The following is a 19,354-nucleotide window of genomic DNA, read 5'->3' as shown; positions in this document are numbered from 1 at the left end:
TGCCAAAGGAAAGAATCCTTCCAAATCATCCACCATTAACCAACATGGGGGTTGACTATTTTGGACCGATAGACGTGAAAAGAGGACGGGATACAGTCAAGCGCTACGGTGTGTTTTTACCTGTTTGTCCAGCAGAGCGGTCCATTTAGAAGTAGCCAACTCCTTGGATACAGATGCATGCATAAATGTGTTACTCCGATTTATTTGCAGAAGGGGTCAAGTTTCTCTTATTCAATCTGATAATGGGAGCAACTTTATAGGAACAGAGAGAGAGCTAAGGGAATCACTTTTAGGTTTGAATCAGGCACGGATCGAAGGAATGCTACGACAGAGGGGAATCAAGTGGAGCTTCAATCTTCCAGCAGGGTCACATTTTGGTGGTGTTTGGGAGCGTGTGATCCGCATGGTAAGGAGAATCCTTAGTGCAGTGCTTCGACAGCAAAGGCTGGATGATGATGGACTTCATACAGTCATGTGTGAGGCTGAGGCCATCTTAAACGATCGACCCATTACCAAACTGTCTGATGATCCAAATGATTTCGAACCATTAACTCTAACCATATTTTGCTCATGAAAGGAAATCCATCTCTACCTCCTGGACTGTTTCAGCAACATGATCTGTACAGCAGACAGAGGTGGAAACAGGTCCAGTACATCTCTGATCTCTTTTGGAAGAGATGGATACGTGAATATTTACCTTTATTACAGGAATGACAGAAATGGAATAAAAGGAGATTTACCAGTATACAATACAAACCACCGTAGATTCTCAAAACAAACCTGTATTATATTCTTCAACCTTGCAAACAAAAAGATCGCTCACAAAATCACAAAAAAAATGCGGAGTGTAGTTTGTTTTTACAAAAAGCTAACCAGTGTCAAAATTAAATTCTCGAGTCATTTCACTCTGACACAGCTCTGAAAAGTATCCTACACTTCCAACATAGCATCTGTAAGGCTTGATTTTTCTGCCACTTCCGCGAGTTGTTCTGCGGCTGCATAGTGCCGTCTCACTACCGTATTTTCGCTGGATGAGGGGTATGTAAAACTTTCTATAAGATGCGTCTTATATACGCGAAAATACGGTAGTGAGATGGTGACGTGGCAAAAGCCAGCGATTGGTCATGCGGATCGAGATAACCAACTTTTTTTAACCAACAAAGATTTTAGGGTTCGTCAACATAAAAGAATCACCATAACAGATTAAAAAGATGCTATGACAAAGCGAGAATTTGGCGGTTCCACTTAAAAAACGTCGACTTAATAGGGTTGGCGAGTTAACCGAGGTCGAAATAAGTGTATTATAAAAATTCATATGTTCATAATTACTTTCATTTTTGTATGAAAAAAGTCATGTTTTAACAAAACTTGATTTTCAATGTCATGTTTTTCCCCTTATTCCACTTTTTAACATATTTTAATGAAATTATGCTTATGAATACAAAAATTCATATTTCCCCAATATTTCTGTCAAATCATGATTTGGTATGTAAGACATTTAGCTTTTCGTTTATGTATTGCACTTTGTAACGTTTTTTTTTCATTAAATTTTGCTTATGAAAATTCATATATTCGTAACATTTTAATGAAAGACTTAAATATATTTTTTTATAAAATATTGCTTAAGAGTATGGAAATTAATCATTTCAAAATAACTTTGTCATGTCATGTTACATTGACTTTTTACAAATAAATTTTTTTTTCTGAAATCTAGCTTCACAATTCAAAAATTCATATTTTTATTATATATGTTACGTTATGAAAATAGTCATTTTTGTCAAAATCTATGTCAGTATTTTTGTCAACCTATTGCACCATTTTAAATTTATTTTATGAAATTTTGCTTATGAAAATGAAAATTCATATATTTATAACATTCTGATGAAAGACATTTTTTTTTTGAGTATGAAAATTCATATTTTCATAATAGCTATGATACATAATAGCTATAGCAATCTTTTTGTAAAAAAAATGTTTTCTCTTTTAAATTTATTTTGTTTTTTCATTTCACTTATTGCCTTTTTAAAGGTTATTCATGAAATGATGACAACTGATATTAAAATTCATATTTTCATAATTATTATTTTTGTTTGAATAAAATCATAATTTCAAACCATGATTTATGAAAAGCCATGTTTTTTTAACATAACTTGATTTTTAATGTCACCCCCCTTTTTTTTTTTTTGTTAATGGTTTTTAATAAAATTATGCTTATGGAAATAAAAATTCATATACTTATAATATATTTTTATATTAAAAAAAGCATATTTGTCAAAATGCAATATATCATGTCAATATTTTCGTTCACTTACTGCAGCCTTTAACGTATTTTTTGTTCTGAAATTATGATTCTGAATATGAAAACTTATATTTTCACTAATATTTTCACTTAGGTTTTCACTTATGAGTTCATCATTATACCTTTTATGATAAACTAATTTTTTTTTTACAAAACAAATTTGTCATCACCATCATGCAAACAAACAATCTGGAGGTGGGTGAAAGTATGCTGTGTGTTAGTCTTTCTCACACTGCTGTGAAAGACTACTAAAAGGGATGGAGATTTGTTACATGAATCCAATTTTTGAACTTAAATCTGACTCTAATTTGTAATAAAGATTTATCTTGAATATATTAATTCAAGCTGATCACCTTATTGGGTGTATTTCTTCTTTAATTTTAATATATTATTCTAAGAATACCATCTTTTCAATTACTCATTTATTACAAACGCTTAAAGACGGGAAAGAACTACATATGGGTGTGACAGATATGTGTCCAGATACCTGTAAAGAGATTGTGTATTTCTAAACATGAAATGTATTTTCCCTACATTAGCTTCTACTCAAGGACAGCTCTACACTAGCTCGCACTAGGTTTTTCATGAAACCAACTTATGATTAGGAAAATTAAAACTATCATTTTTATGAAAAATAGCAGTGTTTGTCAAAGCATGATTTGTCATTCATTTTTTTGTTTTTCGTTCAGAAATGAACATTTTAATGAATATATATACATAAAAAAGACCCATATCTTTATGAAAAAAAGGCATATTTATTGTCAAAACACAATTTGTCATGTCATCCTTTTACTTGAAATATTAGAATTTTAAACAGTTTTTCATAAAATGATGCTGAATATGTAAATTAATAACTTTAAAATATCTATTTTTTTATGAAAAAAAATCCTATTTTTGTCAGAACATAATTTGTAATGTAATTTTTTTAGATTTTTTAATATTGCACTTTTTTTAACAGCTGTATATGAAATAATTATTATATTTTCATATTCATATTCATATCATATTCATATCATATTCATCTTTTCATATTTATTAATTATATATTTTTATTAACATGATTTGTCATGTAACCTTTCTTGTTTTTGGTTTACATATTGCATGTATTAACGTTTTCTGATTAAATTACGCTTATAAATAGGATAAATTTCATTTTTAACAATCATATTTGTATCAATAAAACCATTTCTTTTGTCAAAACATGATTTAAGACACATTATCGTACACTTATTGCACTTTCAAATGGTTTTTCATTAAACTAAGCTTATGAATAGGAAAATTTATATTTTTATGAAAAAAAGTAATATTTATACAAAACATGATTTGTCATGTCACTTTTTTCTCTATTCATTCATGTATATGTATGTTTATTTTGTATATTTTCAAAAGAACTATAATTTTTAAATAAAATTTTTTTTTAGTCAAAACATGATTTGTCAATAAACGTTTTTGATTTTTGTTCACTGACCACTTTTTAACGATTTTTATGAAAATATGTTTATGGATATGTCAAATATGTTATTCATATATATGTTTATTCATATTTTAGCAATAAGATTTACATTTTTCTGTAAAAAAATCATATTTTTGTCAAAAACGATGTCATGTCACCTTTTTTTGTTTTTTTGTTCATGTTATGCCCGTTTTAACATTTTGAAATTAAATTAAGCGTATAAATATTTCATTTATCATGTCACTTTTTTTGTTGTTCAGATCTTATGTTCAACTTATGATTTAATAAAAAAATATACATTTTCAAAATAAAACATTTTTATGAAAAAAGGCTTTTTTTTTGTCAAGACATAATTTGTCATGTAATCTTTTTCCTTCACATATTAGAATTTTTACCGGATTTTTTATAAAATGATGCTTGTGAATATGTAAATTAATATTTTCAAAATATCTATATTTTTATAAAGTTTTATTTTTGTCAGAACATGATTTGTCATATCACTTTTTTATTTTTCAATTTTAATATTGTACTTTTTAATGGCTGTATATGAAATTATGATTGTGAATATAAAAATTTATATTTTATATCTATCGTATATTTATAAAATGTATTTTTTCTGTTAACACATGATTTGTAATGTAACCTTTTTCGTTTTTTGCTCATGTATTGCACATTTTAAAGTTTTTTGATTAAATAGAAATTAGAATTTCTAGCTTAGAAATAAGAAAAATTTGTTTTTTTAAATAACTATGATATTTGTATCAAATGAGGATTTTTCTTTTGTCAAAACATGATTTGACATGATAAGCAATTGTTTTTTTATATAAAATTTTAAATATAAATCATATTTTAATGGAAAAAGGCATATTTTTGTAAAAAAACAATTTGTCAAGTCATCTTTTTAATTTAAATATTGGACTTTTTAAAAGTTTTTCATACAATTATGCTTATGAATATGTAAATTAACTATCATATTCATATTTTTAAAAGTCACATATTTAATGTAATATGACATTCTAAACCAGTTTCCTTCATTTCAAATCAAATCAAATCAAATCAAATCAAATCAAATCAAATCAAATTTTATTTGTCACATACACATACATACAGGGGTACGACATGCAGTGAAATGCTTTTTACGACGGTCCGGCATTAGGGAATAAATTAGGGGGAAAAGGAGTATAAAAATAAAATATATATAATAAAGAAAAAGAAGGCAGATAAATAAAGTATAAACACTATATAAAAAAGAATATATATATATCTGGTGTGGTGCAAAGTGTCCATAAGTGTCCGTGTGCAGTAAGGTGTGGTGTAAAGTGTCCTTGTGCGAAATGGCGTGGTATAAAAATAAGAATATAAAAAAAAATATGAAATGTAAAGTGCACTGTGCTGTGCAAATCCAGTGTCTAAAGTGTCGTAGCACGAAAAGTGAAATATGTGCAGGGAAAAAAAGGTCTGATAATGGAGAGAGTGGGCCAGTTTTTTAGATCCTGGGTGTTTCCTGGTTTACTCCGAATGGCCTGTGGGAAGAAGCTCCTCCTCATTCTCTCTGTGTTCGCTTTCAGGGAGCGGAAGCGTTTCCCAACGCAACAGAGAAAAGAGTCCATTATTGGGATGGCATCCCATTTTATTCCTTTTACAATATTTTTTCATAAAAAAATTATGCATATGAGAAAAAAAAAAAAAATGAAAATATGTTGATTTGAAAAACCACTTTCCATTTGTTCTACGAGGTTAAAACATGCGGAATCACATATTCAGTGCTTTAGAAGCTTATTCTTTACAGCTCATAGAAGGCATTGCCACACTTTCTAAAGCAGTTACCATTTTTTACCCTTTTAAATATTTTTTTCAATTATGCTTATGAATATAAAAATTCATAATTTTATAATTACCATGTTTTCATTAAAAAAGTGATATTTTGTGTCATGTGTTCTTGGGTCAATATCTAAAAAAAATGCAAATGCAACTGGGTCAAATGCCTCCTATAATTGCAAATATATGATGTTTCGAAAAAATGCCTTCCTTTCATTCTACCAGGCTTAGACTTGCGGAAATGCATTTTTTGTGCCTAAGAAGCTCATTCATTACAGCACATAAATGGCATTGTTAGACGTAAGCTGTAGAAACATTGTTGATGAAATATGACTTCCTAAAAGCAGTTTCCTTCATTTTTTGCCCTTTAAAATATTTTTTTATAGATTTATGCTTGTGAATATGAAAATTCATAATTTCATAATAACAACTATGTTTTTATTAAAAAAGTAATATTTTTAAAAAAACATGTTGAGTCATGTAATATCTCATCAAAACGATGCAAATGCAGCTGGTTAAAGTGCCTCCTATTTGTGCAAATATATGATGGTTCGAAAAATCGCCTTCCTTTTGTTCTAAAAAGCTTAGACTTGCGGAATCACATTTTCAGCACCTAAGAAGCTCATTCTTTACAGCACATACACGGCATTGCCAGACATGAGCTGTTGAAACATTTTGATGAAATATGATTTTCTAAAGCAGTTCCCTTCATTTCTTGCCCTTTTAAATATTGTTTCATATTATTACGCTTATGAATATGAAAATTCATAATTTCATAATAACTACCATGTTTTTTATTAAAAAAGTTATATTTTTGTCAAAACATGTTGAGTAATGCATGTTGTGTTATGTTTTATGTATTATCTCATCAAAACAATGCAAATAAAGCAGGAACAGGTACAGGTACAGATACAGGGTGTTCCACCTGAACTGTTGAGGTGAATGTTTTGTGACCGGATGAGCTGTGTAACTATGCAACCTGCATGTCTTTTTATTTTACCCTCAGTAAACACAACGCATGGATGAACTCTAAAAATGGTGTGAAGGTGGTCTTTTTTGGGAGAATCTGACCTGAGAACCAAGAGGGGTTACAATGGTGCCGTGATTCCTGCTCGTGGTCCACGTGGTGCCGATCATCGAGGAAGTGACGTTGCAGGATTCGTCTGGATGGTCGGACCGTGGTTGCCAGATTCTCCGGTCATAGACTCTTTCCTTATTGATCGCTTTTTTTACTTCACAATATAACCGATGGACATCAGATAAGTTGTTATATTTAAAAATCTTGTTTCTGTTTAACATAAATTGTTGTTTTTGTTTAACTTAGTGTTTTATTTGAAAATCTTTTTGTGGATATCATCATAAATGGCTGAGGGTGGCACAGATACCCACTTGTTTGGGACTGGGTGGGGAAAATATCTGATGCAGTTTTCTGATACTAAGATAGAGTTAGGTGGTGTTAAGTATGAGCCCAATACCTGTGCATCAGGGGAAGGTTATGCTATTAACCAGACTTTCCCTAACACATCTACTTCTAAACCCTGTGTAGCGAAGGCATCTAGTGGGCATGACACCAGTGAATTTGGTGCCTTAGTTGAAGAATTGGGTCGGAAGATTGGTGATTCAGTAACCGCCAGACTTTTATCGGGAAGTGGATTTGCTAGGACTTCTAGTAGCTCTGCAGGTTCTCAGTGTGCTACCCTTGATCTGTCACAGTTAAATGTTGTTTTGAAATCTGATGAGAAAAAACCACTTGTATTTAGGGGGGATGGTTCGGGGAAATGTAACTTTCAGGAGTGGGTTGATATGATGCAGCGTTATTTACGGAAGAGAAACATCAGTATCACTGAACAAGCTGATGAGATAATCAGTCATCTCATGGGTAGGGCGAAAGAGATAGTGAAGGTAGCTTTGCGTAGTAACTCTACATTGGACAGCAAACATCACCCAGAAATAATCTATAGTATACTTAAGCAACACTTCAGCGAGGTGTCCTATTCTAGTATGCCACTTGCTGATTTTTATAGCACACTACCTCATGTTGAGAATCCTGTGGATTACTGGCTTCGTTTAAACAAGGCAGCGGATATTGCCAATGAATGTCTTGGAGCTCAAGGGAGGAAAATGGACAATCTGAATTCTGAGGTTGCAATGATGTTTGTGAGGAATTGTCCAGATACTGAACTGGCACGCGTTTTCAAAGTGCGCCTGTTAGAAAGCTGGACGGCAAAGGATGTCCAGGAGCTTTTGGACAGTTTTCAGCATGAACAAAAGTCCAGAGCAAGCGCTAACGTGTATTTAGCTTGTCAAAATGCTCAGATATCCTTACAGAAATGTGAAAATGTTAATATTGGTCCCGAGGCTGTACTGTCATGCTTTAAACAGGGAACCAGTCTACCTGATGAATCTAAACCTGAAGCAGTAGATCTGTCCGGTTTGAATAGGATGGCCGATATGCTGGCACAGCTTCTTGATGTTTTAAAGAATAAGGAAAAGAATAAGCCTGCATATGTGCCATTTGGGAAAACACATGGGAAAAAGGATTGTAGCATTTGCAGCGACACAACACATACCACTATTGACCATTGTAGATCTGATCACTTGTGTTTTAAATGTCATGCTGCTGGTCATTCAAAACATGACTGTACAAAACAGGCTTCTACTTTGCGTCCTGTTTCAGGTACATTTAGTGATCAGGGAAACTGAGTCACCTGCATTCGGAGATGGGGAGTGTGGGTGATTCTGAAAATTCCCTCAATGTTGATACTGACTTCGAGGCCTTGTTTCTTTCCATAAAGAACGTTTGTCCTGATTCGCAGAGAGTTTTTTTTTTCAGAATACACAACGAGTTGCATGTTCAGATACACTTTTCTACACTCCTGTTGTTCTTAACGACTCGGTTACTGTCAAAGCAATGTTGGATACTGGCTCAATGGCCTGTACCTTGAGTGATTCAGTTTTCAGTAAGTTGAGAGAACATGGTGTTTTGGATGCAGTTAATGAGGAGGACACAGATGTTGTTTTAATTGGATGTGGCGGTAAATGGGTGTTCCCAAGAAGTATGCTTGAGCTTAAACTGGATGTTTATGGCTGTACTGTTATTGTTCCATATCGCGTCGTTCCAGGTCAAGGAGATGACCTAATTTTGGGAACGAATGTCATTAAACATGTTGTCCATAAACTGAAGAGTTCGGACAGATATTGGGAACTGATTTCTGCACCAAGCGAGCGTAATCAAGAGTGTGATGAGTTCTTGTCAATGCTGGCTGGCGTACAACGATGGAAGGGTAGGACAGTTCCTGATGATGTCGGTACAGTAAAGCTTAACCATGCAATAACACTTTCACCTGGTCAAGAACACTTAGTTTGGGGTAAACTTCCTGCTAAATCCCGTGGACAACTAGGCAATACTGTTTTGGTAGAACCTTCTAGACTTCATTCTGCCACTAGGAAAGTTCTGGTGGGTCGTGTTGTCACTCAGCTTTGGGGTGATGGCAGTATACCATTTAAGCTGATCAATCCTAGCGACAAACCAGTGACGCTTAGGCGGAACTCTAAAGTGGCCGACGTTTATTCTTGCATTGCTTTGGAGGATGTGGGTGAAACAGAGAGTGAGTTGCCGCTTCGGTCGATTGTTCAGCAGTCAGTGGTTGAGACGGACATGTCTGAAGATCTACGTTGCAGGCTCAGGCAACGTGGTTTAGAGACTATTGATCTAGATTCCTGTGAAGTTTCTGGATCCTGGAAGACGAAGCTCTGTGATCTAGTTTTTGAATATGAGTCAATTTTTTCAAGACATTCTCTTGATTGCGGTGAAGTCAGCGGTTTTGTGCATAGAATACGTCTGTTCGATGAGAGACCGTTTCGTTTACCCTTTAGACAAGTTCCCCCCTCACAGTACCAGAAGTTGCGTATTGCTCTGAATGAGATGGAGGAGAGAGGTATAATTCGTAAGTCAGTTAGCGAATATGCATCTCCTTTTGTACTGTATTGGAAAAAGAATGGCGATTTGCGGATATGTGCAGACTTCCGTTGGCTTAACGCACGTACTGTCAAAGATGCACACCCCCTTCCTCATCAAGAAGACTGTCTTGCAGCACTTGGTGGCAATTCATTGTTTAGTACAATGGATTTGACTTCTGGATTTTACAATATCCCATTACATGAAGATGACAAGAAGTACACTGCTTTCACTACACCAATAGGGTTGCATGAATATAATCGTCTTCCGCAAGGCCTTTGTAACTCGCCTGCTAGTTTCATGCGAATGATGACTAGGATATTTGGTGACTAGAATTTCTTGTCATTGTTGTGCTACCTGGATGGCATAATGGTCTTTGCACCTGACGAAAACATTGCATTGCAAAGGCTTGAAATGGTTTTTGGAATGTTGAAAAAACACAATTTGAAATTGTCACCAAAGAAATGTCATTTCTTAAGGCGCTTTGTGAAGTTTCTTGGTCATTTGATTTTGGAGGATGGTGTCGCCACCGATCCTGGGAAGGTTGAGGCGATTGCTAAGATAACTTCTGCAGATTTGATGTGCCCTGACGGTATTACCCCATCAGTTAAGAAAATTCAGTCTTTTCTTGGTCTTGTCCATTGTACCAACGTTTCATTGAGAATTGCTCATCACTTGCCCACCCACTCTACGCTTTAACTTGTGGTGTGATGAAAGGTAGAGGTAGGGGTCGCAAAGGTGCTACATCATTCAGGAAACTTACTCCTGATGATTGGACTCCAGCCTGTGAGGTGGCTTTGTCCGCTTTGAAGACAGCTCTGCTTTCTAATGTAGTCCTCGCACACCCTGACTTTTCCAGGCCCTTTATCCTAGCTACTGATGCTTCATCAGAAGGGTTGGGTGCTGTACTTTCACAACTACGTCCAGGAGAATGCAAAGCTCGACCCATTGCGTTTGCGAGTAAATCACTTTCCAGAGCGCAAGCCAGATATCCAGCACATCGCCTTCAGTTCCTTGCTCTTAAGTGGGCTGTATGTGATAAGTTTAGCCATTGGCTTAAAGGGCACCGGTTCACAGCTTGGACGGATAATAATCCCTTGACGCACATCTTGACCAAACCGAGGCTTGACGCCTGTGAACAAAGGTGGGTGGCTAAACTAGCCGCCTTTGAATTTGACATTAAATATGTTCCTGGGCCAAAGAACACAATAGCGGACACTTTGAGTAGGCAACCTTTTGTTGATGGTCGTGTTAGCTCCCGCATAGTTAGGGAACCCTAAGTAGCGGAGTCGGAGAACCATACTTGTGCTGCTGTGCAGGATGCTTTCCGGTTGTCAAATGCCAGTCAGCGAGTGGCTGATAGTGCTGAGGTTTCGGCAGGTGCCTGTGACCGGAAGGATTTGGGTGTGGATGTGTGGTAGTTTGTCAAGTGCAGAAGTGGCTGCAGTCTTTTCTAACCATCTTCACTGGGATGAGGAAGCAAAAGTGTGGGCTACTCCCCTGTCTGGATTCGTCCAACAGATCACTGACGTTGGGTTTGTTTCTCTTCCTTCATACTCTCACCAAGAACTGAGAGACAGACAGCTTGAAGATGCATCACCCTCTTTAAATGCTCATGTCGACCTTAAACGTAGGCCCTTGAGACGTGAGCGTGCAGGTGAACCCAGTGCTGCATTAAAACTCTAAAGCAGTGGGATAGGCTGTCTTTGACCAATGATGTCTTGTATCGTGTTTCAAAAGACCCTTTAACACGTCACAAAAAATTCCAATATGTGGTACCTTTTTCTCTCAGAACCGAAGTTTTGAGGGGTTGTCATGATGAGGCTGGACACCAAGATCAGTATCGCACCCTTCACCTGTCTCGTCAACGTTTTTACTGGATTGGGATTGAATGAGATATCTGTGACTATGTAAAAGTTTGTGGTCGTTGCGTGCTTGCAAAGGCACCAGTACCAGAAGGTCGGGCTTTACTGGAGAGTATTAAGACTTCTGCTCCGCTTGAGTTAGTTTGTATTGATTTTTGGTTGGCCGAGGACTTTCAGAATAGGTCTGTTGACGTTTTGGTGGTTACTGACCATTTTACGAAGCTAGCACATGCTTTTCGTTGTTCAGATCAGTCTGCTAAATTGGTGGCTAAGAAACTTTGGGATAACTATTTCTGTTATTATGGCTTCCCAGAACGTATCCACTCTGACCAGGGCGCACATTTTTGTAGCGAACTCATCAGACACTTGTTTGACTTGTGGGATAAAAAAGTCACAGACGACCCCATACCACCCAATGGGTAATGGCGCTGTTGAAAGGTTTAACTCTGGGTAATATGATCAGGGCTCTAGAGCCAAGACCAAAGCATGATTGGCCCCAGATGCTTCACACACTGACCTTTCTGTACAATTGTACTGCACATGAGATGACAGGGTTTCCTCCATTTTATTTAATGTTTGGTCGTACGCCGAGACTGCAAGTTGATGTGATTTTTAAAAGTGTATTGAGGGACGATTCAAGTGACTCTCTTCCCAAGTATTTAGTATCTCTGGACAGAGACTTGAAGGAGGCTCTTGCTGTTGCTGAGGTTAATACTGGCAGAGAACAGTCTCACCAGGCCAGGATGTACAACCGAAGACATAAGGGCGTGAACATCGAAGTCGGTGACAGGGTTCTGTTAGTCAATATGAGTGAGCGTGGCAAAAACAAACTTTCAGATAAGTGGGAGGGGAAAACATGTGGGAAACATGTTTACTATCGGTTTTGTGGCCTTATTTCAGTGAGTTTTTTTTTTTGCTTTTTCAAAAACCACGCATAAACCTTATTTTTTCAAAAATACAAACAAACACATATAAGTTGTTTACATATTATGGTAGCCCAGTTTGTGCTGAATACAGTGTAATAAGCCTTTTGTCAATAATATATTTTAAAAGCAACTAAAAAGAACCAAATGTAAGAGCATGTCAAAATCTTTTAAGGGGTCAAAAACACCCTCAGACTCCAGAGGGTTAATGTTACAATTATTCGGTCTGTTTGTCCACCAAACAGACAGTATAATCTTTTATTAATTCTACAAAAAGGGTATCTCCCCGGCCAAGAAAGACGCACCCCCCCGTTACTTTATACGATTTAAGTAATAGAGCATGTAGTAAGATTTAAACTATTGCAGTGACTTTAAAATGTGAGCAGCACTCAGGGACAATCACGTGAAAAATATGGCGCTTAATGAATGAGACAAACACACACAAAATAAGGAACAGATCATTTTGAGATCATTTTGATATTAAGCATTAATGAAAAAACGGCATTAAAGCAGAGGTACATTAATATACTGGGACATAAGCCTTTAAGGTATAACTTGTGTCAATACAATTTTATATTCTGGCATATAATTTGCACCCTGGTTTGGAAAATAAAGAACACATAATTTTGAGATTATTTTGGTATTAAGTGTTAAAAGAAAAGACAGCATTAAAGCAGAGGTACATTAATATGCACCCTGGATTGGAAAATAAAGAACAGATAATTTTGATATTAAGCATTAAAAGAAAAGAGAATTACAAGATCTGTAATTCAACTTTTTTATTGTTTAACAGTCCAAACTTCAAAGTACATCAACATGGCATTCAATAATCATCGTTGCTATTACACATTCAGCCACTAGTCACTATCAGTGGAATACAGTTCTAATCAAAGCACATGGAAATTAAACAGTAATCAGTCCTACTTATTCAAACCATTGTTATATGTTGCCAGAAATGATCCCATGTTTTCTTAATTTCTCCCTCACTATGCAGTCTCCTTTCGGTGGATTTATCTGAGTTCAGTGGAACGAAGTCTGTTGTGTTTTGCTGCCTTTCCCTTTTGTTTTTAAAAAACCTCAGTTCTGTCGAACTTCCGTACGTTCTTCCAGCCTAACACAATCTTAATTAGGATAAACAAATTCTTTGCTATGTTGGGTACCATTGATTTATCTCCCAGCATAATTGTGGTTCCGCAGGTATAATAGAGCCCATCCACTCTTTACTCTTTACTACTTTTACATCCACTGCATTACTCCCAGAATTTTACACCAAAATATATACACTGACAGTATGTTTAAAATCTTTGCAAAGTTATTTTAAAAAATAAATATCACGTACATAAGTATTCACAGCCTTTGCTTACTACTTTGTTACTAATTACAGCCCCACGTCTATTTTAGTATGATGTTACAAGCTTGTTTTTAGGTAGTTTCTCCCATTCTTCTTTGCAGAACCTCTCAAGCTCCATCAGGTTGAATGAGGAGTATTGGTGCACCGCTATTTTTAGATCTCTCCAGAGATGTTCAATTGGGTTCAAGTCTGGGCTCTGGCTGCACCACTCAAGGAGATTTACAGAGTTGTCCGCTAGTCCTTCAGGTGCCTTTAAGCAAACTCCAGGCAGGCTGTCATGTGCATTTTTACTGAAAAGTGGCTTCTGCCTGGCCACTCTAACATACAGGGCTGATTGGTGGAGTGCTGCAGAGATAGTTGTTTTTCTGAAAGGTTCTGAAATGCTGGAGCTCTTTCAGAGTGACCATCAGGTTATTGGTCACATCCTTGACTAAGGACCTTCTCTCCAGATAGCTCAGTTTGACCAGGTGGCCCTCTCTAGGAACAGTTGTGTTGGTTCCAATCTTATTCCATTCACAAATGATGGAGGCCTCTGTGCTGATGGAACTTTCAATGCTGCAGAAATGTGCCTCGATACAATCCTGTCTCAGGGTCTATAGACAATTCCTTGGACTTCATGGCTTGGTTTGTGCTCTGACACGTACTGTTAACTGTGGAAGCTTATAGTGACAGGTGTGGGCATTATAAAATCATGTCTAATCAAATAAATTTACCACAGGTCTACTCGCCACCAGCTCTGCAGCTTGTGCAAATGTGTATGTTAATGATTTAGCTTTAACTATATCATCAGAGACAGCAAGGAAAGGAGAAGTGTAGAAGTGTGAAGGTGGGTTTAAACTATTCTATCATGGCAGAGGTGGAAAGTAACTTAAGTAAAGTAATGAAGTATTTGTATCAAGTAGATTTTTCTGTTATTAATACTTCACTACTTATTTTTTGTACAACTTTTTACTTTTACTCATTACATTTTTACACAAATATCTGTACTTTCTACTTCTTTCATTTTCAAAACAGACTCGTTATTTTATTTAAAATCTATTAATTCTTCTCACTGTGCTGATTTCATATATATATATATATATAAAACAATAAATATAACAAGAATTATATATTAGAGCTGTTTATTCATTAGGTAACAGATTTTTATCCGAAACGGATAAAAATGACGTCTCCAGTCTCTTCAAATCTTTTTTTATCCTCTGTACTTGATGCTGAGACACATTGAAGGTGTCTGCCACATCAGCAGTGGATCTGGCCTTCAGCCTCTTGATAATCAAAACTTTAGTCTCAGTGTAAATCTTAGGCATGTTTGCAGAGGTCTAGTTGCAGTTGATGTGAAGTTCTAGAAGAGCACTTCCACAACTCTGACCCCAGACGCATGTGGAAAGGCATCCAGTCAATCACGGACTACAAACCCACAGCTCAACCAACCAGCAGTGCCTTCCAACCGAACGAACTTAATCACTTTTTTGCTCGTTTTGACCAAAGCACAGGACATTTTACACCAACCACGGACTCTGCTACTGCTTACAGCCCACTTTCAATCTCAACAACGGACGTCTATTCAGTGTTTAGCAGAGTGGATGCACGAAAGGCAGCTGGCCCGGATGGCATACCGGGACGTGTTCTCAGAGCATGCGCTGGACAACTGGCACAGGTTTTACTGACATTTTCAACCTGTCACTGGCCCAAGCCACGGTACCAACATGCCTGAAGACCACTACTATCATACCAGTGCCTAAGCACTCAACTGCTAAATGCCTGAATGACTTTTGCCCGGTTGCACTCACCCCCATTGCTATGAAGTGCTTTGAGAAACTGGTCCTGAATCACCTCACTGCGGGCCTACCACCTACACTGGACCCATACCAGTTTGCCTATCGCCCGAACAGGTCAACAGAGGATGCAGTTTCCACAGCTCTTCATTCTGCTCTCACCCACCTGGATAAAAGCAACACGTACATCAGAATGCTGTTCATTGACTTTAGCTCTGCTCAATACAGTCCTCCCCACTGTACTGATCACTAAGCTCAGTGAACTGGGTATCTGCACCTCCACTTGCAGATGGATTCTGGACTTTCTCACCAACAGACCTCAATCTGTCAGGTTGGGAAGCCAGGTATCCTCAACCCTAATTCTGAACAGTGGCATACCGCAGGGCTGTGTTCTGAGCCCACTGCTCTACTCCCTGTTCACCCACGATTGTGCTCCTCTGTATAACTCCAACATCTTCATCAAGTATGCAGATGACACCACCGTGGTCGGCCAGATCGACAACAACAACGAATCGGCCTACAGGAAGAGATCCGTAATCTGGCAGCATGGTGTGCCACCAACAACCTGACTCTCAACGCCACAAAGACCAAAGAGCTCATTGTGGACTTCCGAAATCCAACAGCAGGAGACATCTACCAGTCAACATCAATGGAACCGAGGTAGAGCGAGTCTCCAGCTTTAAGTTCCTGGGAGTTCACATCTCTGAGGATCTGTCCTGGCAGCAGAACACGTCAGCTCTGGTAAAAAGCACAACAACGCCTGTACTTCTTGAGAAGTCTCAAGAAATCTCATCTGTCCCGGGATTTTAACGAGCTTCTACCGCTGCATCATTGAGAGCATCCTGACCAACTCCATCACTGTATGGTACGGAGGCTCCACTGTGTGTGAACGTAGCACTGCAAAGGGTGGTCAAAACCGCCCAACGCATCACTGGCACCCAACTACCTGCCATTGAACACCTTCACCACAGCAGATGTCTGCGCAGAGCTCACAGCATCATCAAGGACTCTTCACATCCCAGTCATAAACTGTTTAACCTCCTTCCATCACGAAGGAGATACAGGAACTACGCACCAGAACCAGCAGGTTCAGGGACAGCTTTTTCCATCCACCATCACACTACTGAACTCAACACTACACCGCTAAATCACTACAAAACAAACATAAACAAACGACTGTATATAACCTCTGTACAATACATGTACATACTACATATTATATCTTTTTCACTCCTCAGTACATCTGCACTTTTTATATCTGTATGTATATTTATCATTACTGTACATTCTGCCCAACATTTCACCTGTGTATATAATATATATATATATATATATATATATATATATATATATATATATATATATTTTTATATATAGTAGACTGTTTATTCAGCTTGCTACTCCTTAATGCCATAATCCTGTGATCTTGTAACCTTCCATTTCTGCACATTTCTCTTAATTACTGTACACCTTTATATTTATTCACTGTACTTCTGAATGTCCACATCTCTGCACTGAAATAGCCTTTATATTTATTCACTGTATATACTTCATATATATACCACTGCTGTAAATATGCCAGATAGTTATCCGCACTGTAAATATGCTAGATATTTATCTGCACTTTTGCACGACTGCTACATTTTGCACTTCTGGTAGATGCCGAACTGCATTTCGTTGCTGTGTACCTGTACAATGCAATGACAATAAAGTTGTATCTATCTATCTATCTATCTATCTATCTATCTATCTATCTATCTATCTATCTATCTATCTATCTATCTATCTATCTATCTATCTAGTGTACTGGGGTTCTTTTTATACACACCTGAGACCTAATTGATCCATTATTAGTCACAGGTGAAGCTCATATGAATGACAAGGCGACAACACTTGTTTGCAAAAATTGACTCAATGGGCTTTACCAAGCTGTGAATATTAGAATACTTTTTGACAGTTTCATTTTGCACTGAAACATTATTACAAAAGCTGTTTGGATTCAAATAAGCAATTTCTTGTAAAAAAAAATATTGATTAGAAATATATTTCAGCTGCACTTCAGGTCAATTTGTACACAAGCGACAAGACTTTTGTCAGGGACTGTGTGTGTATGTGTGTATGTATATATATATATATATATATATATATATATATATATATATATATATATATATATATATATATATAAAATGTATAGTGGAACCCGGTTATGTCACTGGCCTAGGGGATGCCAAAAAGCGTTGAGATAACCGATGATTGAGATAAATGAAAACCAATATGGCGGCAATATATTAACGTGCTTGAAATTTCTTTATGTACATGATGTGCGTTAATAAATGAGAATGTACATGCAAGTGTTTTTTTAGTTTTTTTTACACAACTGCGTTGCCACGATTTGTTTGATGAAGGCATGCTATAAAAATGTACATACATGTTTATTAACTGTCAGGAAACCACCTGCCACGCCCCCTTTTGCTGCTCATCCCACATTCTCCCGTGTGCTGTTCAGTGCCGCCCTTCTACCAAGCACACCCATGGATTATATATACAGACTGCCTCTTTTCATTTTGGGACTTAGTCTACCGTGCTCCCAGAGCGCACCACCGGAATACTTACTTTCAAGGCGAGTGTTTGTGTTTGGCTTTGCCCTGTGTTGCAATAAACTGTTTTGCTTTCACTTCGGCTTTCGCCTCCCGTTCATCGCATAACATTTAACAACAAAAGGCATATGTGCACCAACTAACAGTAGAGATTTATCAGTATACAATACAAACCACCGTCGATTTTCGATACAAACCTTTATTATATTCTCCAACATTGCAAACACAAAGATTGCTCACAAAATCACTAAAAACGTGCGGGGTGTAGTTTGTTTTTACAAAAAGCTAACCAGTGTCAAAATTTAATTCTCAGGTCATTTCACTCTGACACAGCTCTACAAAGTATCCTACACCTGTAGCATCTGTAAGGCTTGATTTTTCCGCTACTTCCACGAGTTCTTCTGCGGCTGCACAGCACCGACCGAGATAACCGACGTTAAGTTGCAAATTTGCCCCCCCCTCGAGATATTAGGGTTCGGCGACATAAAAGAATCGACATAACCGATGAGAAAATGCTAAGACAAAGCGAGAATTTGGCGGTTCCACTCCAAAAACGTCGACTTGATAGGGTTGGCGAGTTAACCGAGGTTGAGATAAGTGGGTTCAACTGTATGTATATATGTATATAAGCTGTCAAAATTCAAGCGCAAATTCCTTTTAGCACTAAATTTAATTGACGCATGGTTAATGCAGTTTGAAATGATAAATACATACATTTCAACATAAATAAATAACTAAATATAATATTGTGTGAATCAAGGTAGATTTTGTTTGATTTATGACTTGGTGCATCTCATTAAGAGCAATACATCATTTGAATCTGTAAAGGATCTACTTTTATTTGTATACACTCAGAATAACAACAAAAACTCTGTTTTTGTAAAATAAATTAAATAGAAAGGGTGCGCTCTCTGCTGTCTGTCATCTCTCTTCTCAAACACATAAATAAAACAACCTGAATCTCAGTAAATCCTTTTCTCAGAGACATAATAAATATATGTATAAAAACCTCTAAATGTCTTATAAATAAAACAGTTCACATCAAAAACAAATATTCCACTAATTATATAATCCGTATGAAAGTTACAAGAGTTTTATTCACTTTATTAACTGTCTGTGTGGAAACATAGCAAAAGTTCCGTTTGGTGTCCTGATGATTTAGGTAATTCAAACCACCATAATTACTTTAAAACATTTTGGCCTTAAGAGAGAAATATGAAGGGCAGATGATGGAAGAGTTTGCTAAAAGGATGGAATTGACAGTGGTAAATACTTATTTTTAGAAGGCGGAGCATAGGGTGACATAAAAGAG

The sequence above is a fragment of the Silurus meridionalis genome, chromosome 8 (genome assembly GCF_014805685.1).
Source record: "Silurus meridionalis isolate SWU-2019-XX chromosome 8, ASM1480568v1, whole genome shotgun sequence".
Classification (NCBI taxonomy): domain Eukaryota; kingdom Metazoa; phylum Chordata; class Actinopteri; order Siluriformes; family Siluridae; genus Silurus; species Silurus meridionalis.
This window is presented reverse-complemented; position numbering follows the sequence as displayed.